Source organism: Phascolarctos cinereus, unplaced genomic scaffold, assembly GCF_003287225.1.
Source record: "Phascolarctos cinereus isolate Bilbo 61053 unplaced genomic scaffold, phaCin_HiC Scaffold_7;HRSCAF=346, whole genome shotgun sequence".
NCBI classification, from domain to species: Eukaryota; Metazoa; Chordata; class Mammalia; order Diprotodontia; family Phascolarctidae; genus Phascolarctos; species Phascolarctos cinereus.
In genome coordinates, this window is record NW_027556180.1 from 12409191 (window position 1) to 12434972 (window position 25782).

The 25782-nt window shown below is 46.5% G+C and overlaps 1 long non-coding RNA gene across 1 annotated transcript; it reads right to left on the reverse strand.

The window, feature by feature from the left end:
- Positions 1 to 2432: 2432 nt before the first annotated feature.
- On the reverse strand, positions 2433 to 11916 carry LOC110210142 (uncharacterized). The gene is made up of 3 exons (XR_013483360.1): positions 10744 to 11916; positions 6141 to 6243; positions 2433 to 2630 (listed from the first exon to the last, which is right to left on the reverse strand). It is a non-coding gene; the product is annotated as an uncharacterized LOC110210142 (long non-coding RNA).
- Between the last annotated feature and the right edge of the window lie 13866 nt (positions 11917 to 25782).

Below are 25782 nucleotides of genomic sequence, written 5' to 3' on the forward strand. Positions count from 1 at the left end.
CAGGCCAGGAGTGAGTGCTTCCTTTGGAGTCCGCATCTTCAAGGTTACCGGCTCCGAGGGGCCAGGATCCTGGCCCACTCCCTTCGGTCTATGCCCAGCGCCTCCCAGAGCGCCCCGCCCTTCCCCTCCCCCCATCCGTGGTCTCTTTAGAACGAAGCATCTGGGGAGGGGATAGCCTTGGCCTCTGAATTTGTATCTCCAGGGCCGGCACACAGCAGGGGCTTAATACATGCTGAGAGAAAGGATTTCTCCTTTACTTTCAGAAACCAGCCCCTGATAATGAGACTGGTTCAGATCTCACCCAAATGGGGAAGCCCCCTGTGTCCTACTCGGGCCTGGGGGTGGGGGTGGTGGCACGTCCTGGGTCTGGATTGCTCCAGGCTGCGGGTAGAGAGGCAGAATCAAAGTCTCAGCCCCAGCCCTCATTGGCATAGGTCCAGCTCTCATTATAGTCTCATTATCTGTTAACCAATCAGAGTTGGTTGGGGTCGGTCAGGAACACCCACTCATCCAAGGGCTGCCGTGATTCAACTTTCAGTTAATGAGAGACTGCCAAATGATATATTTTAAAAAATTATTCGCTAGCCATAATTAATAAAATGATTAATTACCTAGAAATTATGTCTCTCAAACTTTTCATGCGTGACAACGTCTTATCATTTGGTCATTCATTCATTCATTCATTCATCCAGTCTCCATTGCTAGATAATCAACCGCACACACCACGCCCAGCTGTGGATGGAGCCAAGTGTCTGCCCACCACGGTCTTACTTGGGGAGCTCTTCAGCTCCCATGGGCTCAATGACCATCTCTGCAGGCGGCTCTTGGCTGTCTATAATGAGCTCCTGCCTTCTTTTGTGGTGTCTCATCCCACATCGCCAGCCGTCCAGGGGACAGTTCGAACTGGACGTCCCGTAGGCATGTCAAAGGCGTCGTATCCAAATCTGGAGTGATGATAGTTCCCCCACACTCACCCTCGACTGAACTTTGCTATTCCTGGTCAGGTTGCCCGCATCCTCCCAGTCATCTAGGCTCAAAACCTGGGATTGTAGAGCAAATGTAGGCTTGATGTTAGGGAAAACCTGGTAACAGTTACAGCTATCCAGTCCGTGCCCTTGGACCCAAGGTCCCGTACTAAGCGAGTTCTCCAACGAGATAAAAGACAGTCAGAAAGTCCCCATATAAACCACAAATATTTGTGGCAGCATTTGTTAACGAATAAAATACTAGAAAATAACCGGCCCTCCGTCTGCTGGGGAATGGCTAAACAAGGTGTGCTGTGTGACTGCAATGGAATATTCCTGAGCAACAATGCCTACGAAGAATCCGGAGAAACATGAGAAGCCTTATAGGAGCAGATGCAGAGCCAAGTGAGCAGAATCAGGAGAACGATATACACAACAGCTGCCATGATGTGAATGGAAAGAACGACCAAATCAGTTGCACACCGTGCGCTAATGAAGCGTGGCCCGGAAGGAACGAGAAAGCGCAATTCTTTTCTTTGTCTGCAGAGGCAGGGGACTCGAGGCGTGAGCGTCACAGATGTAGTGTCCGACTCAGTCGATATGTTGTTGAGTTTTGCTCAACGCATCTTTTCATCTGTTTTGTTCTGATTTTTTTGTTATAAGAAAAGACTTTTTGGGGAGAGGAGGGGAGTGAGATATACCTGTAAATGAAGGCAATTGAAACAATCCAACAACCTAGAGCTGTTCCAAAGTGGCCTGGGCTTCCTCTGTAGGCAGTGGGATTTCCTTCACTGGGGGTCTTCAAGCAGAAGCTGGAAGTCATGGGCCCCAGCAGGAGAAAAGTGGAAGAGCCCCTAGACATCATCGGCTTCTGTTCTTTTGTTCTCACATCAAGGGCACCTGACACCCTGGAAGAGAACGTAGCTTGCTTAAGTTCACACAGCTAGAAGAAGTAAACCAGAGCTTAGGACCCTGGTCCCCTAGCTCTAAATCCAGCGTTCCTTCCCACCAAGGGAGGGCTTGGTCAGGGATCCACCACACCGATAGGGAGCTCACACTGACATCTCCCCAGGGCGTCATCCACCACCCGGAGGAAGGGGAAAGGGCAGGTAGATGAGGGAGCCTGGTGGTCAGGCAGCAAGGCAGACTGGGGCCTTTGTGGCTCACCATCCTACGGCCCCTTTAGTGGGAAGATCTCCAGGCATTTTGCCAACAGTATTATCAGAGAGTGGGCATGAAGGCTTGTGAGATGTTAAGCCCATTGAAGGAAACATGGACCTTGAGTCAGCCTCCATCAAAGGGTCTCCCAAGCTGTAGGGTTGAAGGCGGATGCTTCCTGGGACGGGCATCCTTCACCTTCTCTGGACAATAGGAAAGCTGATCCTCTGGGAGGGATTTGTCCCAGGCCCCGTGGGAAGTCAGGCTAGAAGCAGGAAACAGTGGGCAGGTCCTCACCCTGTTGGTCTAGCAAGCAGACCAGGTGCCCAGAACGAAGGGAAGGCAGAGTTTGCTCCTAGCCAGTGAATGGCCACTGGGAGCCCATGGGACACGGACACTGACGGTTGTGGAGCTGATGTTTGGGGCTCACACCACTGGTGGTTCTGGGATAAAGGTCACAGCTCCTTCTTTCTTCCTTTCAGTAATGGTGATGGTGAAGTGGGTACCCTGGAAACACAAACAAACCCGATTCCCCAGACACCTGCTGATAGCTGGTGTTCACAACTATGTTACATAAACCATGTCATTTGGCACTCATACAGTCCCTACAAGGTAGATCCTATGCAGTATTATCATCATTCCCATTTTACAGATGTGGAAACCAAGGCAACCTTCCTTCCTGAGACATCTCTCCCTCCCAAGGAAATGTGAGGTAACATTTATAAGAATATTGAACAAGGAAAGTCATGTTATGTTAAAATAGCTTGGGGTCAACACTCTAAAACAACAGTCATTTAATCTCCTACTTGAAGTTCCTAGGCCACTCCTGGAAAGACCTGAGAAGCCTTCCTCTCTGGGATCAGCATCTTCATCCTTGAATAGAAAAGCGGGGCTCCTAGGTCAGTCTACTTTGAGACCATAGTTTTCCTACTGAACTACATTTCCCAAATGGAAAAAGTAGAGAAAAGATTTTAGGCTTGAGACGATATTGTTTCTTCATATTTCTGGTCAAGCCATCCAGGACTTGGCTTTCTTCCCACTTCTGCAATAAAATGTGAAGGGGAAGAGTCTTATTTTCTTCCCGATGTGTGTGGATGACAGTGTTGGTAGGGAGCAAAGGGAAGTGAAGGCCAAAACATTTGAAGGTAGAGATGGGCAGGACAGTCACTTCCTTCCTGTGTGACTCTGGGAAAGTCTCTTGATGACATGAATAATGGAGGATGGAAAGAAAACCTGCCCTCCCCAAAAGCCTTCCAACCCTGCTTTCCACCCCCCAGGTCAAGACTAGCTTTGTAGGCAGAGAGGGTTGGCTTTCCTAAGTGTGATTGCACCTCCCAAGAGATATCCTTTGACAAGCATTTATTCATCACCTAAGATGTGCCAGGCACTGAGCTAGGGTTACACACACACACACACACACACACACACACACACACAATGCCTTCTCCTCTGGGAGCTTATATTCTACCTCATCTGAAATTCTGATATTTTATTATATAAATGAGTCAGGAAGTGGAAATTACATAGATTCTTTTTAAACCTAGTTTTGAAAGGGCAAATTTTGGAAGAGAAGGGATCATTGAGGCTTAAAGAGAAAAGAGGGAGTAGCCGCCAGGAAACGAAAGGGCCAAGCTGGGAACACCCAAAGTCAAACTTAATTTTTCCCCAGATGAAGGACTACCCTGAGACAGTGGAACTTAGCCCTGGTTTGCAAGTCAGAAGACCAAAGATCTACTCCCACCACTGCCACCAACCTCCTGTGTGACCTTGAATAAGTTATTTCTCTTGTCTGACTCTAAGTTTTCTCATCTATAAAATGGGTTGGGTGAGCCAGGTGAATTACAAATTTTGCCTAGATATGTCCTGTGCATTCTTGAATTGATAAACTGGAGAATGGCCATGCCATATTGTTTTTGTCCTTTGTTCTCGAAGCAGACCATGCCATATTAGGATGGACTGAAGGAACTAGGCATGCTTTGCCTGAGAAGAGAAGGCTTAGGGAGAATATGGTGGCAGTAAAAAAGGCAGGGTGGTTCAGAGGAAAGAAAGTTGGATTTAGTCAGAGGACCTGGGTTCAAATCCTGGATCTACCACTTAGTGACCCTGTGGGCCTCTTTTTCCTCAAGTGTAAAATTGGGAGGTTGGCCTGGATGTCTTCTGAGGTTCTCCAAAGCTCTACATCACCATCTTAGGATTCCAAATATTTAATGAGCTACCTGTGGAAGGGAGATTAGCCTGGTTCTACTTGGCTCCTTAGGGGAAGGGAGTTACAAGATGGAGCCTTGAAACGAGAGCTGTCTCTGTGTGAAGGGGCTGGTTCTGGAGGTGGTGGGACCTTGCCAATCGGGGGTCTTCAGGCACAGGCAGAGGCCTGCTGTCAGGTGTGCTCCACTGGGGAGTCTTCAGGCACAGGCAGAGGCCTGCTGTCAGGTGTGCTCCACTGGGGAGTCTTCAGGCACAGGCAGAGGCCTGCTGTCAGGTGTGCTCCACTGGGGAGTCTTCAGGCACAGGCAGAGGCCTGCTGTCAGGTGTGCTCTAATGGGGAGTCTTCATGAGGTAGGCAGTTAGATTTGGATGGTCACCAAGGCTCCTTCCACCTCTGTGGTTCGGTGATTTGGTGACATTGAGCACTGACCTGCACCGAGGCTTGTCTGGTTTAGGCCATGTGCTGGGTGTCACACAAGATTGGGTCCTCTTGGGCTGCTTAGAAAGAGAACATGAAAACACTCATGTGTGCCCTGGTCACTCTGATTCAGCATGCTCTAGCACCTCATCCACATCAGGGCTCCAACAATGTGTTGAATGAATGAAAAAAATGATGGGTGGATGGGTGGATGATTTTCTAAAGCTTGAGGATAAAGACTGTTTTTGTCTCTCTTTGTATAGTTGACTAACAACTCTGCTTTAATCCCCTGTGCTTTTAGGAATTTGGGATTTGAAATGGACTATGGAGAAAATCAGTTCCTGAGGTCAAAGAATGCAGCCCCCATGGGCCAGCCTGCTGCTACTGGGCCAACTCCACAGAGAGGCTGGTCCTCAGAAAGCAGAAGCACTGGGACCATGCTTGAAGTCTGGCCAGCTCAATGGAAGCAGCAAGAAATTGCTACCTGGGGCGGTCTCCACGATGCTCTGGAGTAACACAGGGGGTGAGTAGAGCCCCCGGACAAACACATGGGAGGATCAGAGGATTGTGGGAATAAAGCCAAGAGAGACCCCCTTAGTCCACATTTTAGAAATGAGGAAACTGAGGTAAAGTGACAGAATCAGACTTTGAGCTGAAAGGTATCTCAGAGGTAATTTACTCCAACCTCCTCATTGTATAGATGAGGAAACTGAGGACGGCGGGGGGGTAAGCGTCTTGCTCAAAGGTCACACAGGTAGTCTCATAGGTGGGAGTTGAACCCAGATCCACGGGATCCTGTGCATTGCACCCTACTGCTTTCCTCCGAGGACAAAGGGGTGTAGGCTGGGCAAGCTTGGATAGGATAGCCTCCTCATGGATCACAGATCCCATCACCAGGGAGGAGTATAGAGAAAAGGAAGCCTGGCACTCTTGTGAGGGCCAAGCTGCTGAGAGGAATGTGGGTTAGTGGAGAGAGAGCCGCCTTGCCATCAGGAGACCTGGTTTCACATCCTGCCTCCTACACAGCCTGGCCTGCAACCCCAGGTCGAATTGGTGAACCTCTCAGTGTCTAGGACACTCTGAAAGACAGGTTAAGTTTAGAATAGGTGCTGATGTCCCAAGTCCTAGCGAGCCTTGCATGGGAGAAAAAACAGCTGGCAGGCTTCCTCTCTTTTATGCTATTACAATAAAAATAAATAAATAAATAACGTGGGAATAGAAAGATCTCCAAGCACTTTCTCAGCATTATAGAGACAAATGTGATTGGGTCTATTGGACAAGGTGAGGTGAGGGGTGTGGTTAGTCAACTGAGGGGACCTCCAGTCCCTCATGCCCAGTCACCTGGCCTGTGACTTCACCAACGGAGGGTGTGCTTTGGTCTCTGCTTAACTCACCTTCCACTCCCTTCTAGGGTACCTTTGCTTGTAGGTCACTCTGTAGATGATGCCGTCCGCAGGGCAGGCCCTTCCCGGGACGCAGGTAACTCACTTGACATTTCTGGAGAAGGAAGAGATTGGATGTGAAGTCTGCCCCAGAGCCAGGGTCCAGAGCTCATCTCCTTTCTGCTTCAAGTGAGCTCCCCCTCAAGAGAGTGAGAGAAACAAGGGGAGAGCCTGGATGTAAATGAGTAAAGGCTCACACTGATAATTTAACAATTGGCTCTGGTCAAAGCTGGCTTGAGCACATCCCTGGTTGGACTGGGTGTTTTCAAGGTCCCTCCAATCCAGAGATACTGAGATGCTATGGCTACCTCCTTCCTGCCCAGAACTGTGTTTGGCACAATAGGGAGTGTAAGCCACAGTGTCTGACCTCAGAAAGTCATATCTTTGGGGAGATGTGGGTGAATTAGAGAACAACCTGGAACAGGGCTGTGTGTCACGTGGAGCATCTATATTCTCTGGCCATCTTTATGACGTGCCATCCCTCCTGAGACCGGCTCTTTGGCTCCTGCTTTGAGGGCCTGCAGGCCTCACTGGCGGGAGCTCTCTCTAATTAGCCAGGCCCAGGCCCACCACACCACCATCTTCAAGCCAGCCCCACTTTCTACCACCAGCTCTGGGAACAGTGATCAAATCAACACCACCGGGGTTGATTAGCTTATAGGTCCATCCCTGTGACCTCGGTAGCGGACTAGCACCTAGTCCTTAACACCCTTCCTTGGCCACCACTGTCCTATGTGCATTGTCTTCTCCCGCTAGAATGTCAGCTACTTGAGGGCAGAGGCTGTCCTGATTTGTGTATTTGTATCTTCAGGACTTAGTAAAGTCTGCCACATAATCACTGCTACACAGCTTTTTCATTCATTCATTCATTCATTCATTCATTCATTCATTCATTTCATTCATTCATCTGTCCATTTATTTGTTCACACTTCATGAAAGGATCATAGGGTGTTAATACTGGAAATCTTTCCTTCTACGCCTTCATTCTAGTCCCTTCCCTCTACTGATTATCTCAAATTTATCCTCTAGGGAGCTCGATTTTACAGAGTTGTTTGCACGTTGTCTCCCGTTAGACGGGGTGCTCCTTGAGGGCAGGGACTGCCTTTTGCCTTTCTTTGTATCGCCAGCTCTTAGCACAGGGCCTGGCACATAGTAGGTGCTTGATAAAGGTTTATTTCTTGAGTATTAGTTGGTTAGTGATTATATGAACTGACTAAAACCTCATCATTTGTGATGACCATCCTATGATGACATTCATTGATGTAGAAGGAATCTGTCCTTCTTTTACACTGGGAAGATGGCCGGGGGAGGGGTCCTTAGGACCTAGAGCGTAGCCCAAACCCCTGTGGCACGAGCACACACACACACATGTGCATGCAAGCACACACACATGCACACATGCACACAAAGTCACATCACATTCTTGCTGATCTCAGCTCTAACTCATCCTGAATCCCTTCCTCTGGCTCACACTCTCATTCCCTCCCTCTCTCCTCTTTCGTTCACAGCCTCACTGTTCCTACCCCCAAGTCCCCAGGTCTCCCAGGCACTCCACTCACACACTGAGGTGTCTTTGAGCTCCTCTCTCCTCTCTCTGTTACTCCGACCTCAAAGCTAGCTCAGGCCACACTTCCTCCTTGACCCTACCTGGGCCAGTCTCTCAGAGCAGTCAGGACCCTCCCCCCAGATTCATGGCTGGATCCCCTTGGCCGGCCACCAAGGACTCTCCGGCCTCCCTCTCGGTGGCATGGCGAGGAGCACCTGCGACTTGGCGCTCTTGAGCCGTGTCTGGTCCCAGAAAGTGACGGTCTGCACTTGTCCCTGGTAGGTGCTGCTAGCCTCGAGCCCATCTAGTTGTGCTTCAGGCTTTGCCTACAATAGACACCTCAGTACATCTTCAGAATAATCTTCCTGACCCACAGGTCGGCCCATGATGCTCCTCTGGGATTTCCCAGATTGAACTTATTTCAACAATCATTCATCACCATGCAGTGGATAACAGGCCAGCAGCAGGGTTCTAGACCTGCCTCTGACACATCATTTAGTCTCTCCATGTCCCAGGGCATGCAAGTCCCAGAGCAGGAGTGATTTTTCGGCTCCTCATCTTAGGAGAAGTCAGGCGTTCTCCTGTGTCCAGGGCCTCCAGAGGACCCTGTAGTGACGGACACCTAGAGGCCCTTCAGGAGGGGAGCCCAGGACATGACGATGCTGTGAGTTCCATTATGGTGGGTGGTGACATTGCCTTTTCTGAGATTCTGGGGGGCCCCTGGAGGCAAAGGAGCTGCAGGGGTGGTGGGGGTGGGGTGGGAGAGCAACAGGAAGAGAAAGAATCAACACGATTCCCTTTCAGTCAGTCAACAAGAATTTTAATGAAGTGCCTACCACATGCCCAGTGCTGGCGAGCATGGATCCTTAGGAGGGCTCAGAAGACTCGGGGAACGAAGGGATCTGGTTCTGACTCTAAATCCAGACCCTCAATGGAAGGAAGAGGGCGAGAGACTAGGATGTAGGGTGACATGAGAACAGGTAACACGGCAGAAGGTGCTGAGGCACCGTCGGCGCCCCTTACAGAGAATGGTGGGAGGGCTGTCTAGCCTGGGGCTGACTCTGAACTCACTTTCAGTCCCTGGTCACGCCCCCCCCCATCCTCCACAAGTCAGGAAGGCCTAAGGCTAACAACTCCCACCGCTCTAGGACCACAGTTCTCAAAGGGAGCACCTAGAACTTCAACAGACTCCCTGTGAAATTGTGCCCTCCCCACACCTCTAAAACTTCACAAATTACAAATTGCCGGCCTTGGCCTCCACCGCACATTGAGCTCCTTCTGAGTCTGCAGTAAATGTTACAAACCACCGGATCTCAACAAAACAAGACGTACTTGGGAACTTCAAGAGACTGGAAACCTTTATCTGTTTGGAATTGACACTTTTCCCTTAACTCTATTGAAGCCTGATTCTGACCTCAACATTCCACTGACACAGCTCTCCCCCGGGTTACCCGGAATCTAAGAATGGCCAAAGCCAGGGGTCATTTCTTGGTCCTCCTCCTTTTGGACCTCTCTGCAGTTGGTGACACCCTTGATCACCCTCTCTCTCTCAATGCCTTTTGGGTGACATTACCTTCCATTCCACTCTGACTTGTCTGACTGCTCCTCCATCTTCTTGGCTGTATCTTCATTAGGTCATGCCTGCTCACCTTGGGGGTCCCCTCGGGCTCTGTCCTGAGTCCTCCCCTCTTCTCTTTCTATAGTATTTTACTTGGTGGGTTGAATAACCACCTCTGCGCTGATGATTCTCAAATCTCCCTCTCCTGCCTCAGACTCTCTGCTGACCTCCAATCTTGCATCTCCAAATATTTTTCAGACATCTTGAACTGGATGTCCAGTAGACATCTGAAACTTAGCAAATCCAAAGTGGAACTCATGATCTCTCCCCCTAAACCTCCTGTCCCCCACCTTCACTATTACTGTAGAGGCACCACCATCCTCTCAGTCCCCCAGACTCATAACTTAGGAGTCATCCTGGATTCTTCACTATCTCTCACCCCTCACCCCTATATCCAATATGGTGCCAAGGCCTGCCATTTTCACCTTTGTAACATCTCTTAAATACTCCTCCTTCTCTCCTCTCACCACTCTCACCACTTGGTCTGAGGCCTCATCACCCCACACCTTGAGAGCCTGCTGCTCAGTCTTCCTGTTTCTAATCTGCCCCTACTCCAGACCATCTTCAATTCATCTTTCAAAGTGATCTTCCTAAAACAGGTCTGACCTTGTCATTTCCTATTCAATAAACTCCAGTGGATCCCCTTTACTTCTAATATCAAATATAAAGTCCACTCGGGCTTTTCAAGGCCTCCATAATCCTCACTTTCCAGTGTTCTTAGACTTTACTCCTCATCTCCACCTCCTGGCTTCCTTCAAGTCCCAGCAAAAATCTACTGTCTCTGAGAAGCCTTCCTTGATTCCCTAAAGCATTCATTCATTCATTCATTCATTCATCCAGCCATTCATTCAGCCATCCATTCATCCATTCATTCTTCATTCATTCAAAAAAACTGTGATGGTCCTGAAGGATATACAAAGCTTCTAAGATAGACAAAAACAAATGAAGCTCTGTATATTACACATTACAATCTAATGAATGACCCAATGATACAGAGGTAACTATAACCCCAATTAAAATATGCTTAGTCTATAAGCAGAGTGAGAAATACTTAGAGATGAAGTGAGACCACTTGGAGGAGATTAGAAATCATTAGTGTAATGAGGGCAAATGAGTGAGTCCCTCCACCTGGGTGGAATCCTGGGCTGTCATCCTATCAAACTCTGCTTCCATTTAAATATTTGCTGGAAGGACCCACCTCACCTGTTTGCCCCCATTACACTGAAAACAGGAGAAAGTTTTACTCCTTTCTGGGGTGGCTGCTTTGGGACAAGGATACAAGGCTTAAACTGAGAGTATTAAGTTAATAAAGGAATTTCAGGCACCACTGGGCAGTGGTAAGGGGTTTTGGCTCCCTCTCCTGGAGTTGGCCTGGCCTGGCCTTTGCTCACCTCTGGAAGACTGAAAGAGTTTGCTTGGAGGACTGAAGCCCCAGGTGCCACGGGCATTAACTGCAGCCACTCTGAACTGGTACCATCTGTTTGGCCCGAGGCCCTCCAGCTGGGTGCTCTCCTCCATGGTCTGTGGTTGAGATGAAGAAAGCAAAGTGAGGAAAAGTTGAAGACCAGAATCAGACCAACTGATGGTATTTTTGACCAGACTGGAAACTGAGGCTGTGTTTTCTTGGGAGGAGGTGACAGATTAGTGAACTTGTTAAGGAAATGATAAGATTCGGAGCCGGAAGGGACTTTGAGCATCATCCAGTCCAACCATTTTATGTTACAAATCAGGAAATAGAGACCCTGTGGGGCACTGGCAAGGATGGTGTATGTAGAGTTAGAAGACCACATCTGGAATCCTGGATCTGCCACTTCTTGCTCCTGTTATCCTGAGCAAATCTCTTCATTTCTCTGGGCCTCGATTTCCTCATCTATAAAATGTGGCATGGACTATTTGGCCACTGAATCCTTTTCAGCCTTAATTTTATGATTTAGCAAAAAGCTTGGCATGTAATAAAATTTTAATAATCCTTCCTTACTCTTTCTTTCTTTCCTCTTTAATTCTAGTTTTCGAAGATTTAAACAAGTTAGATTTAATATTCTCTTTTTGGTTTCTCTCCTTTGTAAACTTCACCGTCTAACCAAATATCAGAGAAACTTGCTTAAAGGTCAAGTGTGTTATTCAGTCATGTCTGACTTCATCACCCCATTTGGGGTTTTCTTGGCGGAGATACTGGAGCAGTTTGACATGTCCTTCTCCTGCTTGTTTTACAGATGAGGAAACTGAGGCAAACAGGGTGAAATGACTTGCCTAGGGTCATATAGCTATTTTAGTCACACGGTCCAGATTTTAACTCAGATGTGCCTGACTCCAGGCTTCGTGGTCTATCCACTGATCCACTCAGCTGCTCACTTTTACCTAATTACCTCCACCTTTGTAACCCCACCCATCACTCATTTTCACAGAGAAACTTGATTAATCTAAAAGGTCAAGTCTTAACAATTTAAACCGCTGTAGCCACTCCTATCATCTGAAGATAATCCCTTTGCCTATGAACCTTTATCCTGTGATCCAGAATCACAAGTTTTGGAGGTGATTAAGGGGTTTCTGAAGAAGAGGTCTAAGTGATGTAATCTCAATTCTGAACGTATCATTGATAGCTAAGCAGAAGAAGAAACACCTCTTGTTTCTCAAGAGCTTGCTCTGATACCTTGTTCATCTTTATGGAAAGACCCTGTCAGTCTCTGGTCATGAGAGAGGCCATTGACTCCATTTGTTGGTAATTGCTCTGAACTTTGTTTCTCAGAATTTCTTTTGTGCCCCGTCTTTCCTTCCTTCCTTTCTTCCTTCCTTCCCTCCCTCCCTCCTTCCTTCCCTCCCTCCCTCCTGTCTTCCTTTCCACCTGCCTCCCTCCCTCCTGTCTTCCTTTCCACCTCCCCCCCTCCGCCCCTCCCTTCCTCCCTTCCCCCTTCCTCCCTTCTCTCCCTCTTTTCCTTTCTTCTCTCCCTCCTTCCTTCCTCTCTCTTCCTTCCATCCCTCCTTCCCTCCCTCTTTTCCTTTCTTCCTTCTCTCCCTCCTTCCTTCCTGTCTTCCTTTCCCCTTCCCTCCTTCCTTCCTTCCTTCTTTCCTCCTTCCTGTCTTCCTTTCCCCCTCCCCTCCTCCCCTTCCTCCCCTTCCTCTCTTCCTTCCTTCTCTCCCTCTCTTCCTTCCTCCCTTCCTCCCTTCCTCCCTTCCTCCCTTCCTTCCCTTCTTCCCTCTTCCCTCCCTCCTTCCTTCCTCCCTCCCTCTCTTCCTTCCCTTGCATCCCAGGAGGGCTAAGATGACACAGTTGGTCCAATTGTCACAAGACACCAAAGCAGATATTTTCCCCCTTCCCTCAGGCTCCTCACGTCCAGCTTTCCCCTAATTTCCCACACCAACCAGCTTGGGGAGGTGCCATTCCCATCCAGCCCTGCCTCCCTGGAGGCATTGCTAGTTTGGGTGTTTGCCTTACAAGTGAAAGTGGAAATCCCCACCACCTGGGTCCACAGCAGCCAAGCAGGTTTTTTGCTAGGCTTTTGGGGAAGTACAGGACCTTGATTTAGTCACCTACTCCAACCCCCTCCTCTCCCCACCCCCATATTTCAGATGTGGCCCCTGAAGCCCCTCATGGAGAAATGATTTGTTCAGGGTCACACAAATGGGAAATAACAAAGGCAAGATGAAACCTTTTTGATTTTTCCTTTTTTAGAAGGAAAAGCTCTCATCAGCCCTCTCTGGACTGCAATTTAAGAATATGGCTTTCCATTCTGGGCAGAAATCCAGAGCTTTTCATAGGGTCACCGCTTTAGAGCTGGAAGGGAATTCAGAGGTCATCAAGCCCACTTATGGATGAGGAAACTGAGGCCAGACTAGGTAAGTGATTGGCCCAGGGTCTGAGGCTGGATTTGAATTCTGGTCTTCCAAACTTCAAGTCTAAAACTCCTCCTACTTGATTCCATCCCCTCTCTTTCCTGTAGAGCTGTCTCCTCTCCTGCTCTGCTACCAACCCAGCCTGGCCGGCTTTTTCTGGGGTGACATCTGCTCCAACACTAGGTGTGTGTTGGGGTGGGGAGGGCTAACAAAACTCTTCACAATGCAGATTGCAGCCCCTCTACAACTTGGTAACTGGTATCAGAAATGCCTGAGGACCCCAAAGTCACTACCCTGCCTTCAGCCTGGGGAGAAGAGGCTCTGAGCCCAGCCAGGCTGGTCCTCTAATGACAAACACACAATCAGGCCCAGAGTCAAAGCCTTTCCCATTTGGCAGAACCATGGTTTGTCTGGCGAAATAAAATCAACTCCAGAGGAGAGAATGGTGTCCATTTTCGTCCTTGTATCCCCAGCAGAGAGGCAGCCCAGGGCAGGAGGAAGGGCTCTAGAGTGGGAGCCAGAGGACCCGAGCTTTGTGTTTGAGCTGCCTCACTTCTTGGTGACCTTGGGCACATCATGTCCCTCCTGTGGGCCTCAGCGTCCTCATCTGCCAAATGAGAGGTTGGACGATTGCCCCAGGGAGCTCTTTAAGGTATCTGCTTTGATGGTGGGAGTTTCATCCCTGGTGGTCCCATAGACCAAGCCCTAGTCCCAGGCCCCAAAACTCTGTCTTTAGTAGGCCCTTAATAAATGCTTATTGTGTTCACTAGCATGGCCCCTGAGAAGCCAGGACGGCCTCCATGCCAGGATGAGGCATTAAGGGAGGAGTCTTGTGGAGGCCCACTACACCTTCATCTCCCTGAATTTGTCCCTGGTTCCTCTCTGTCAGTCTCTGTCTGTCTGCAGTGCTCTCCTCTCAGATACGAGTCCAAGGAGTGTGGGCTAATCAACTAATTCAAGCTAAAGTGGAAAAGACTGATTGATAATAGCTTGACGTGTTAGTGTCCCCAGATTCTTTGCATTTTAAAATAGGACTGCTCTTAATCGGAAGGAATGAATCTCATGTTGGTGCTTCAGCCCTTATGGTTGTAGGAGAGGGAGAGGGAGAGGGAGATGTTGGAGGGGTCCTCCCTGACCCTCAGGGGACCATCCTGCAGGGATGGGCCTTGCTCTAAGAGGCATTTAGGATGTGGTGAGAAAGGAAGGGGCCTTCCTGAGGCGGTCAGAGATATTAGAGATGTGGTGTAACAAATAGCGCCTCAGAGTCAAGACCTGCGTTCAGGTACTACTGCCTCTGACCATTCTGGTGATGACTCTGGGAAAGTCCCTAAGCCCTCCTCTGTGTCCCCAGGGAAATTTCCAAGAGGAGAAAGTTGCAGAGCAGGTGATGAATGCTTTGGGGCTGCCCACTCGTCTTCACTGGGAGCTCCCGGCCATTGAAATCCAAGGTTACCTTTATGCGAAGTCGTCTAAAGTAGTCTAAAGCCAAGCTTCCCAGGAAGACGCTGTTTTCTGCCCCTTTGTTGTTAACCGGGATTAGGAGGTGGTGAGAACGTTGGCCCCCGGGGATGCCGTCCTTGCTTCAGACAGTGGCAGGTCGAGGGAAGGGGACTGGAGACCTAGGGCAGAAGCAGAGGGAGACCTACCACAGCCACCGCCTTCCATCCAGTGGCCTCGTCCTCACTGGGGTGAAGCCCCCAGTGCCACCTGCTCTGCAGGACCTAGAACATGGGTTCCATGGAAACACTGGACTTGGGTTTCCAAGAAACTTGGGCTGCTCCCCTGGATCTCTCCAGAATGGTGAGGCCTTTTCTAGGCTTCCGTGGGACACCTGAAAATGAAGTGAAATAAGTTAAAGAGATTCAGACAGAAAGGGAAGGAAGGAAGGAAAGAAGAAAGGAAAGAAGGGAGGAAGGAAGGAGGGAAGGAAGGGAAGACAAAAGAGAGGGAGAGAGGAAGGAAGGAATGGAGAAAGGGAGGGAAGAAGGAAGCAAAAAGGAGTAAGGAAGGAAATAAAGGGAGAAAAAGAAAGAATGGAGGGAGGAGGGGAGGATGGAAGAAGGAAGGAAGAATTAGAGGAATGGAGGGAGAAAGGGATGAAAAAAGAAAGGAAGAAAAAGAGGGAGGGAGGGAGGAAGAGGGAGAGACAGAGAGAGGAAGGGAGGGATGATGTAGGAGAATTAATCAAAGAAAGAAAGAGAAAGGAAGGAAGGAAGGAAGGAAGAAAGGGAGAAGGCCAAAGCAATAGAAGGAAGAGAGAAGAAAACAAAGATGTTCCAGACTTCATGGTTGGTTATCTGTGACAGGCTCTGTGAGCTGTTTGTGCAGAGATCAATACGGAAGCTTCTGCATACCCTCCACGCCTCATTTCTGTGCAGGTATTGGAAAGACAAAGAAAAAAAAGCCCAGGTATTTATCAAGAGGTGTTCAAAGTGTCCCCGTGCCCACGACTCTCTCCTCTTAGAAGGGAGACAAAGCAGCCGCTGGAAAGCCACCTCTTTCAGGTAATGAATTAGGGGGAATCCCAGGAACAGACCAGGGCAAGAGAAAATTAGGTAAAGGCTGGAGGCCGGCAGGCTGGCCTCCATGCTTGTAGAAGTGGGGAGGGGCAGTGGTGCCCTCTCCTGGCCTGTGAAACCCAAGCCATTAGGGTGCACATCCAGGAATTTCACTTATTTTGCTAAGGTAATCATTTATTGAAAATCACAATGGACAGTATTTGTATTCATTGATTGAAAGAAACAAAAGTGTAACTAACTTATTATTATAAAAAAAAGGCAATCAAACTTTTCTTAAAAATGAGAGAAGAAATGCCAAATTATTTTTGGATATAGGTGCGTTGCCTCCGACACACTGGGCAACCTCTCCCAGCCTCTCACTCTGCTCTCCTGGTGGCCCATCTTCCTCAGCCATGCCCCATGCTCCTTCACTCATAACCTCTGCCCCAGGGACGGTATCCTTGGCTATCATCCACCCTGCCCTCCCCTGGGCATCACTCAGGACAGGCTCCAACATGTCAGCTTTTTACCTCTGTTCATGTGGTCCGGGGCCTGGCAGGTGTGCCCACAAGCATTGGAGCAGCATTTCCTGTTCCCTGGGCATTCAAGGTCTCCCCCGCAGCTCTGCACACAGGCAGCTGCACAGCCTGATGGCCCTGGCTGAGGGTGGGCAGTCTCCTTGCTTGACTGTCTGCAGGGTCCTCAGGAACTCACAGCTGGTCGGGCACTTATGTTGAGTCTGGGAAGAACCTGTCAGTTTAAAGTATGGTTCAAGGGCGAAACCATTCAATTAAATGAAGATTTCTTAAGGGCTTTGCTTGTGAAAGACATTCTGCTTGATGCCAGTGACCCAAGGGGAAAGATGATAGCTTTTTGGAAGGGAGACCCTAAAGCAGGGCAGACTGGGGAATAGGACAGTCTTCTACCATGAGAGACCCAGGCTGAGCAGCCCAGGCCTTCACAACATTGACAGTTGGAAGAGGCGCTGGCAGCCATCCTGTCTAGCCCCCCCCCCCCCACTCCACCCGCCAAGTCCAAACCCTACTTTGAGGTCCTGGCAAGTAGTCACAGCTTCTGCTCAAAGACCTGCAAGGAGGAGGAGTCCTTTGCATAGACCAACATTTATTAAATACTATGTGTGAGGGCCCCTCCATTGGTGTAGAAGAAGGCACTGGAGGAATGAAGCTGGGAAGCAAACTGTAGTGAGAGGAAGGGTTAACTGATGAACAGTCTTCATGCTCCATGGATAGTCACCAAAAGGCAAGAGGACCTGAGGAGAGGCCAAAGCACATGGTGGACCCCTTGGGGCAGATTTATGGAAAGACACTGGCAGGAGCCACATGGGCCTGGAGATGGAGTGATTGGTCTCTTTGGAGGGAGGGTCATAATCATCTTTATCATCATCACCATCATCATTATCATAATCTCATCTCCTCGAAGCATTCCCTCCCGACTTACATTACACTGATTTGTGGACAAGTCTTTTCCCCAACTAGATGATAAGCCCCTGGAGGACAAGGCCCATCGTATGGTTCTTCTATCCCCCGTCCCCACCCCCACCAAGCCCAGCGTCCTCCACTCATCCAGTACTGGAGGCCTAGTGGTTAGAGAGCTCAAAGTCAGGAACAGCTGAATTCAAATCTTACCTCTGACATCGACTGGCTACATGACCCTCAGTGAATCAGCTGAACTTTCATTGCTCTGGGTAGCTCTCTAACAAGGTTCCAATCTCCATTGGTAAAGGGGGCTCCCTAGGCTTATGAAATCATAGTAATCCCCTAGTAGTAATGGTAGTTGATGTTTACATGGTACCATAAGGCATGGGAGACACTACCCATATTCTCTCCTTTGAGATTCCCAACAATTTTGTGCAGTAGGAGGTGCTACTGTTACCCCACTTAACAGATATTGGAAGGATTCCAGTACTGGATGAGTGGAGGACGCTGGGCTTGGTGGGGGTGGGGGCGGGGGATAGAAGAACCATACAACGGGCCTTGTCCTCCAGGGGCTTATCATCTAGTTGGGGAAAAGACTTGTCCACAAATCAGTGTAATGTAAGTCGGGAGGGAATGAGTCATCAGAGAGGTTAAAGAAGGATCCTCTTGGAAGAGAGAGGGTTTGATTGGGCCCAGCACATTTGGTGCTTGATAAATGATTGTTGACTTGACTGGTAGGACTTTTAAAAGTTTAATTTTGGCCTAAGTGGCAGATTTGGAAGGAGAAGACAGAAATCTAGGGTGAAGTTTAGGGTTTTTTTAAGTCTGTGGCTCAGCGTGACTCCCCATTTCCAGTACTTAGTGCCTTTATTAGTGTCTGGGAGACTGAGTAGTTGAGGGCTTGGAAGAAATCTGCTCATATTTGACATGTTCATCTATAGTTAGAAAACTGATGCATGAGACATAAAAAAATTCTCCCCCAAACTCCCCCTAGCTTATGTCTGTGAGCTACCTGGCCTCAATTTTGGCTGAGCCTAGAATACATTTTTCCATGATAAGAGTCCTCCCCCTTTCCCCACCACCTCTCAATTAATCACAAAAAGTCAAGACATTTCTATTGTCTCAATTCATCAACCAAAAGGATAAGCTTGGGCATGGATACGCCTTCCTTCAAACTGAGAAGATTTTAAGACTTGGCTCACTGAATAAAAGTAAATGGCAGGACGCAGGACACATCTTGTGATAGTCTGACACAGACACACATCTGGGCCTTTGATTCAGAATTCAGTGAGTCCTACGGTGAGCTCAGTCAGGTGCTGACTGAACCCGTCTAGTGGTGAACAGGGAGAGAAGGACTTTGGTGCATTCCAGCCAAGCTCCACAGCTGTGGAACGTGTTCTTGGGGAGAAGACTCAGTCTCTGTCTCTCTCTGTCTCTCCCTCTCTTCCCCTGCCCAGCAGCTGTAGCTTCCAAGTACAGGGACAGTCTTGCTCCAGAGGTCAATGTAAAGGAGAAAGGATAGAATTACCACACATATCTCCCAACACTGATTTTTCAGGGTATCCACCAGGGTTCTGCATGGTTTCAAACACTGCAAAAGTCAAATGGAAGGATTAGCACCAACAACCCATCCTTCCCTTCTCCAATTCCTACCTCCCCAACCCACCCTTGCCCCCGGCCTGCAGGCTGAAGGGCCTGACTGTCCCTCCGGTCTGTAGCCCATTGCTCAAATCCAACAGAGACATGGGGGACCCAGTAAGATGCTGTCTGCGTAGTGCAATGACTCAGAGGTGGAATCATGCTGTAGGGGCAACCTCAGGGTGTGTGTGTGTGTGTGTGTGTGTGTGTGTGAGACTTACAGAGAAAAGAGCAGTGATTCAACAGCTCTGTTTATTCAGCTTTGAGTGTATGTGTAGCTGAAAAGGACTTTTAGCCAGGGTTTGGAAGTGGACAAGTCATTTTCTTTCCCCAAAGAACTGTATATATGCACAAATGGACTCCGTCTCTCTGCCAGTCTCTCTCGCCCTCTCTTTTACCTCTCTGGCTCTTTCTCTCTCTCACACAGTCACACACAACAATAATAACAATTGTCAGTCATATAGGTCTTACAAAGTTCTTTTATATTCTTCACTCCATGTGATCCTCACCAGAAAAAACAAACCCCAAACTGTGAAGGAAATGCTATGGTTATCACCTCCATCTTGTACATGAGGAAATGGAGACTCAGAGAAATGAAATGACTGGCCCACCTAGTAAGTATCTTGGTATTTATTTGAGCCCAGATCATCCTGACTCCAGTTCTAGCATACTCTACACTATCTGATGCTGCCTTATCCCATGTCCACCTTATAGTACATGTACGTACTGTTCCTCCAACTTATGTACTTGGGTTGGGTCCCCAGAGGGCTGACTGCTACTTCATGAGTTAGAGGTAAACCTGTGGGTCTGCACTCCTAACATCAGAGCTCGTGAGCCCCCACTAGCATGCTTGCCACGAACCATCAGCTACTAGACACAATTCTTAACAAAGGCATTCACTGAGATGGAATAGTAAAAGTAGTAGCTACAAAACATTCTCCCCATAAACCTGGGGAGCACTTTCGCACAGATACACAAAGTATCCAAAGGAAGGGCAGTCTCAAACTCAGAGCACAATAGTAGTGAAGCACACATATGGCAGACGCGTGTGGCAAAAGCAAAGTCACAGTGCCTGGCATTGTAGTGTCTCACAATCCTTTCTCTCTTTGTAGGCTTCTGATTCCAGTTCCCTTGGCTGAGGCTTCTCTGCTGTGTGGGTTACTTAGTTGGGTTCTCAGGGTCTGTTCCTCTCCACCACTCAACTCTTGACTGCCAGGGATGGCTCCCCTCTCTACTGCCAGCAGTTCCACTTCTAGAACTGCTTCCTCCTTTGAGTGACTGCTTCTGTGTGTTCATGCCTGTCAAGAAAGCGTGTCTCTGCTCCCTGCTGGATACAGTGTCTCCTAATCGTCCAGTAGGTTTGCTTCATATGCTGTGGCCGATGTGAGGAGGGACAAGAGAGAAATCTCCTTCCCCTAAGGTTGATTCCCTTTTAGAGTCTGACTTTCCACCTCTGACTCAAACTGATGAATTGTCCAATTACTAGAGGGTTAACTTGTTTTATATGGGTGTAAGGGGCGCAATTTATTTTCTCAGCCAATCACTAGATGTTTCCTGTGTGATATTCAGTGGTTAGAAAGTGGTTTTATGATGTCAAAACTTGAAATCCATTTCTCTGTGACTTCTATATATGACCCCTACTGCTTTCTGGGGCTAAGAACAACATACCAGAGTAGAGCAAACAAGAGAACATTTAGGCTGGAGTAATGGGAGGGAGGGCAAATAGAGGATCCCTGTCTCCCACACTTTGAAAGGCTGGCATGTGAATGGAAGATTACATTGAGCCTATATGTGTCCTGAAGGAAGAGCCAGAAGTGATGGGAAGATGTTGCCAATAAGCAGATTTCAGTTAAGCAGATATGAGGAAGAGTCTTCCTAACCATCCCACTATCTCTGAAAAAGGATAAAAGTCTTTCATCAATTGGGACCTCTTTGATTATGCCAGTACCCATTTATTTAAGGGTTCATGCTTGCATGATAAAGCCTGTCAAAGGGACTGACTTCAGCTCCATCCTCTTACTCAGGCATACAGTGTCTGGCACGGAAAAAAAAAATACATTAGGATAGAAGAGAGACTGGATGTGAGACTTCCCTAGTGAGGAAACTCCTAAGTGGAAAAACTTCCTCCACTAATACAGATTGCTGCCTTCTCTGCAACTTAGAGTCTTAGACAGTTGCCTAAGTTGCTTAAATTGACAATGGCTTAAATGACTTGCCCAGCATATGTCAGAAACAGGGGCAGAGATTTGGCCTGAGTGAAGTGCAAATACCTCCAAGTCTACTCTTCAAAATCAACAAACAATAAGCCCTGGGGGCAGCTGGGGTTGGGAGGTGGCCTCAGCCTTAGGAACTTTCATCTCCTGGACAGTGTGGGGGTCTGACAGCTGAGTAGGAGAAGATTGAAGGACCTTCCACTACTGAGGGATGCCAAGCACAGTTGTGCTGACCAGACACATCCCAAAACAAAATAAAACAAAAATAAATAAAAATGAGAAAGAACCCAACCATAGGTAGCTACTATGGGGATAGAGATCTGGGTTCATATTCAGAGGAAGAAAATGGAGCTAAAAAAGCCATTTCCTTTTCAGTGAAAAATGTCTAATAGTCCCAAGCACAAAATGAGTTCTTGAAAGAACTTAAAAAGGACTTTAAAAATCAAATAAGAGAGATCGAGGAAAAATTAGGAAAAATAATAAGAGCAATCCACGAAAATTATGAAAAGAAAGTCAACCAACTTGAAATAGAGAATCAAAAACTTAAAGAAGAAAATAATTCTTTGAAAACTGGAGTTGGGCAAAGGGAAGTCAATGATGTTCTAAGACGCCAAGAAATAATAAAACAAAATCAAAAGAATGAAAAAATAAAAGAAAATGTGAGAACATCTCATCACAATAACAACTGATCTGGAGAAAAGATTGAGGAGAAATAATATAAGAATAGTTGAACTACCTGAAAATTACAATAAAAAAGAATCTTGATACACTATTGCAAGAAAATATTAAGGAAAATTGCCCTAAAGTTCTGGAAAAAGAAGTCAAAGCAGAAATAGAAAAAAAAAATCCACTGATCACCACCTGAAAGAGATCCCAGGAAGAACATTTACAAGAATATCATAGCCAAATTTCAAAGTTAACGAAAAAAATATTGAAAGCAGCAAGAAAAAAAAAACAATTTCAATATCGTGGAGCTTTAATAAGGATTACTCAAGACCTAGCAGCTACTACACTGAAGGAGCATAGAATACTATATTTCATAGAACAAAAGAGCTGAAGTTATTACCAAGGGTAACTTACCCAGCCAAGTTAAGTGTCATCCTGAATGAAAAAAAAACAATGGACATTTAGGGAATTGAAAGAATTTCAAGTATTTGTGACAAAACCAGCAGAACTTAAAGGGAAATTCAACATATACATCCAGGAGAAACATAAGGTAAACATTAAAGACCAATTATAAGGGACTCAGTGAAGTCAAATTGTTTATTTCTTATATGTGAAAATATCCGTACTTTTATGACTGTCATTATTTTGATAGTTTGAAAAAAAGGCTTGGGCTGAGCTGAGCATGATGGGGTGATTCTAAAAAAATAAAACTGTGTAGGGAGATAAAAAGGAGTAATTATCTCATACAAATGAGGCACAAAAAGAAAAATTGGTAAAGAAAAAGGTAGTAAGGGGGAGGATGGGTAGTGTTGCAACCATACTCTCATCAGGAATGGATTAAAGAGGGAACAACATTTATACATATATATGTGTGTGTATACACACACACACACACACATACACATATATGCATATATCTATATATCTAGAAGGTTATAAAAGTCTTCTAAATTCAGAAAGAAATAAGAGGGCAAGGGGATAAAGTGGAGGGGAGAGGATAAAGGAGGGTCTCTTGGAGGGGTGAGTAGGTTAAGTAATAGGAGGGCAAGGTAGTGGGTAAAGCAGAGGAATGAGGAGGAATAGGAATAGGGTGAGAAGGATAATGAGGAAAAATAGGAAGGAGGAAAATGCACAACAAGTAATTATAGTTTAGAATGTGAATGGGATGAGTTTACTCATAAAAGCAGAGTGGATTAAACATTTGAATTCAACAATATGTTGCTTTCAGGAAATGCTATAAAAATTAGAGGTATATGCACAGATAAAATAAAGGTCAGGAATATAATTTATCATGTACAAAAAGGAGGAGGTAGTAATCATGATCTGAGACAAAATTAAAGCTAAAATAGATTTAATCAAAACAGAAAAATAGGGAAACTATATTATGTGTCTGCAATTCTATTCAATATTGTTTTAGATCATTTAAGATAACTAGACAGTATAAAATACCTGCAAGTATACCTGTCAGAACAGACGCAGGTATTATATGAACAGAAACATAAAACACTTTTTATACAAATAAAATCAGATCTAAACAATTGAAGTAATATTTATTGTTCATCGGTAGGTAAAGCCAATATAAAAAAAATGACAATTTAACCTAACTAATCTATTTATTTAATGCCATTTCAATTAAATTACTAAAAATTATCTTAATCAGAAAAAAAATAACAAAGTTCATTTGGAAGAACAAAAGGTCAGGAATTTCAAAGAACCCAAGGGAAAAAAAATGTAAAGAAAGCAGATTCAGTATACCTTAAACTACATTAAAAGGTGAAAGCATTCTTGAAGGGTAAAATGGAAAATTTTGACTACTTTAAATTTAAATTTTCTTGTATAAATAAAACCTATGCAGACAGGAATAGAAGAAATGCAGAAAATTGTGGGAAAGTTTCCTAGCCAATCTCTCAGATAAGATATGATTTGGTTGGAATACTGCTGCTGTGTAGGAAATGATGAGTTGGTTGATTTGGAAAGACCTGGGCTTATGAAGGAAGACGCTGTCTACCTTTAGAAAAACAGATGACAAGTAGAAATTAGCATAGTACAGTCTCACATAGGTGTGTATGTTTATAGATATCTATGTCTATGTCTATGAACGTATTGCACAGCACAGAACAAAAGAAAACCTACAACGAAGCAAAGAAAAGCTGGGCAGCTTGGAAAACCTTATATAGCCTTACACAGGTTTTCTTGAAATGGAAATTAATTGTTTTATAGTGAATCTTCTCTTATGTTCTGCTGTATACATGGCAATGTTTTTTTCCCCTTTTCTCATTTTCTATTTATATTTAAAATAAATTTTAAAATTTACAAAAAAAGAAAAGAAAAAAGAAACGGTGTCTATCCCAAGATGAGTGTGTCCAGGCTTGGAGGTGACCTTGTGAGGTCGTAGGTCGTTATAGTCGGAGGTGAAGGGTGCCAATGCAGGAGTCCTTGGTGACTGCTCCAGTTCTCTGGGAGAAGATGCCCACTAATGAGAGGACTGGCCCAAACCCGGGCCACTTTACAAAGGATCCATACTGGGAGTTTGGACAGTGCAGCGCCAAGGGGAAACGTAAGATATCTAGCAGGGAATCCCAGGAATTGCTCTACATTTAGCTGGCTTTTAGTAACAATCTCCCAGCGAGATATAACAGAAGTTAGCATGACTGCTTTTTCAGTTTGTCTCGCTATTAAGACACTTTTGTGAATGTCTTTTATGTTTTGTGTTTGTATCTTTTGTGTGTAGGAAATAAATAGCTATCCCATATTTGATTCCTTTCATTCAATGAATATCCTTCTACTCCCAGCTTTTGGGGAAAACGTTAGACATGAACCCAAACCCAGGCTATAAGTAAGTCATCCCTGAGTTGGCAGTTTAACGAAATGAGGAGTTAGAGAAAAGGAAGCCTGACCTCCTTCTGTTAGAGGCCAGGTTCCCCAAGGATTGAACCCAGTTGGACAGCATGTGTGGGTCCAGATCAGAGAGGGAGAGAGAGAGTATAAGACCAAAGCCCTTTTGGGCCTCCAAATGGTGTCATGAACGTTACAAGTCATTACATAGAGTTTTATGTGCTTTGTTCTTAATTTTAAAAGCAGATGAGTAGAATGTTTCATATTATCCCCCTTGCTTTGACGATTCACTTGCTGTTTTATGGATTTTATTTATTTTATTTTCACTTTTAATTTCCTTAGTTGCTTTTATTCTTCAGTTGGACAAAGAATGTTCTTTTCCCCTCTCCTCCCTCTTCTACACTCATAGTTATGTAACGCTGGAGGCTAATATTCAGAGGGCTGACCTTATTCACTGAAAGATTTTCAATAATCAAACAGTATTAATAGTTATAGCTAATACTTACACAGCACCTTAAGATATGGAGAGCCCTTTACTAGTGTCACCTCACTGCATCCTCACATCAACCGTGGCAGGGAAGTGCTGTTACTATCACCGAGGCAGAGAGAGATTAAGTGGCTTGCCTAGAGTGAGGCGGGATTGAAACTCAGGTCTTCCTTATTCCAAGTCCAGGGTTCTCCCTGTAGTTCCCCCTAGAAGTATTTGCTGCACTGTTCTTCCCACTACGCTTTTACCCTGATGACTTCTTCATATTTTCCGTGGTAATTTAGTGTTTGCAAAGCGTGTTTTTCAGCATGATTTTACGAAGATGGGAGGCAGCTATTAATCTCCCTAGCTTTGCAGAGGAGAAAATGAAAACTTGGAGAGGTTTTGTGGTCGGCCCGGGATCAGTCACCCTGCTAGTGATACAGAAGGATTCGATCCAGCTCTCCTGGTTGAGTCCAGCATGCTCTATTCACAATGCCATGACCAAGGCAAGAGAGGGGGCTGACGTACTTTTGAAAATGTCTTTGTCACCACTGTGCAAACTGACTCAGAGCACCCACGAGGCCATAGACTTAGCACTAGAAGGAACCTCAGAGGCCATGGAGTCCAACCCCCTCATTTTACAAATAGGGAAACTGAGGCCTAGAGAGGCTAAGTGACTGCCCCAGGGTTGCAGAGCTAATGAATGTCTGAGCAGGATTTGAACCCGTGTCTTCTGGACTCTGAGTCCAGTGCTCTACCTACTGCACCACACTACATTCAAGTTGGAGCTCCCTGCTAGAGAGGCGGCTGACTCCTGCCTCGCTTCCTGCCCATCACACGGCAG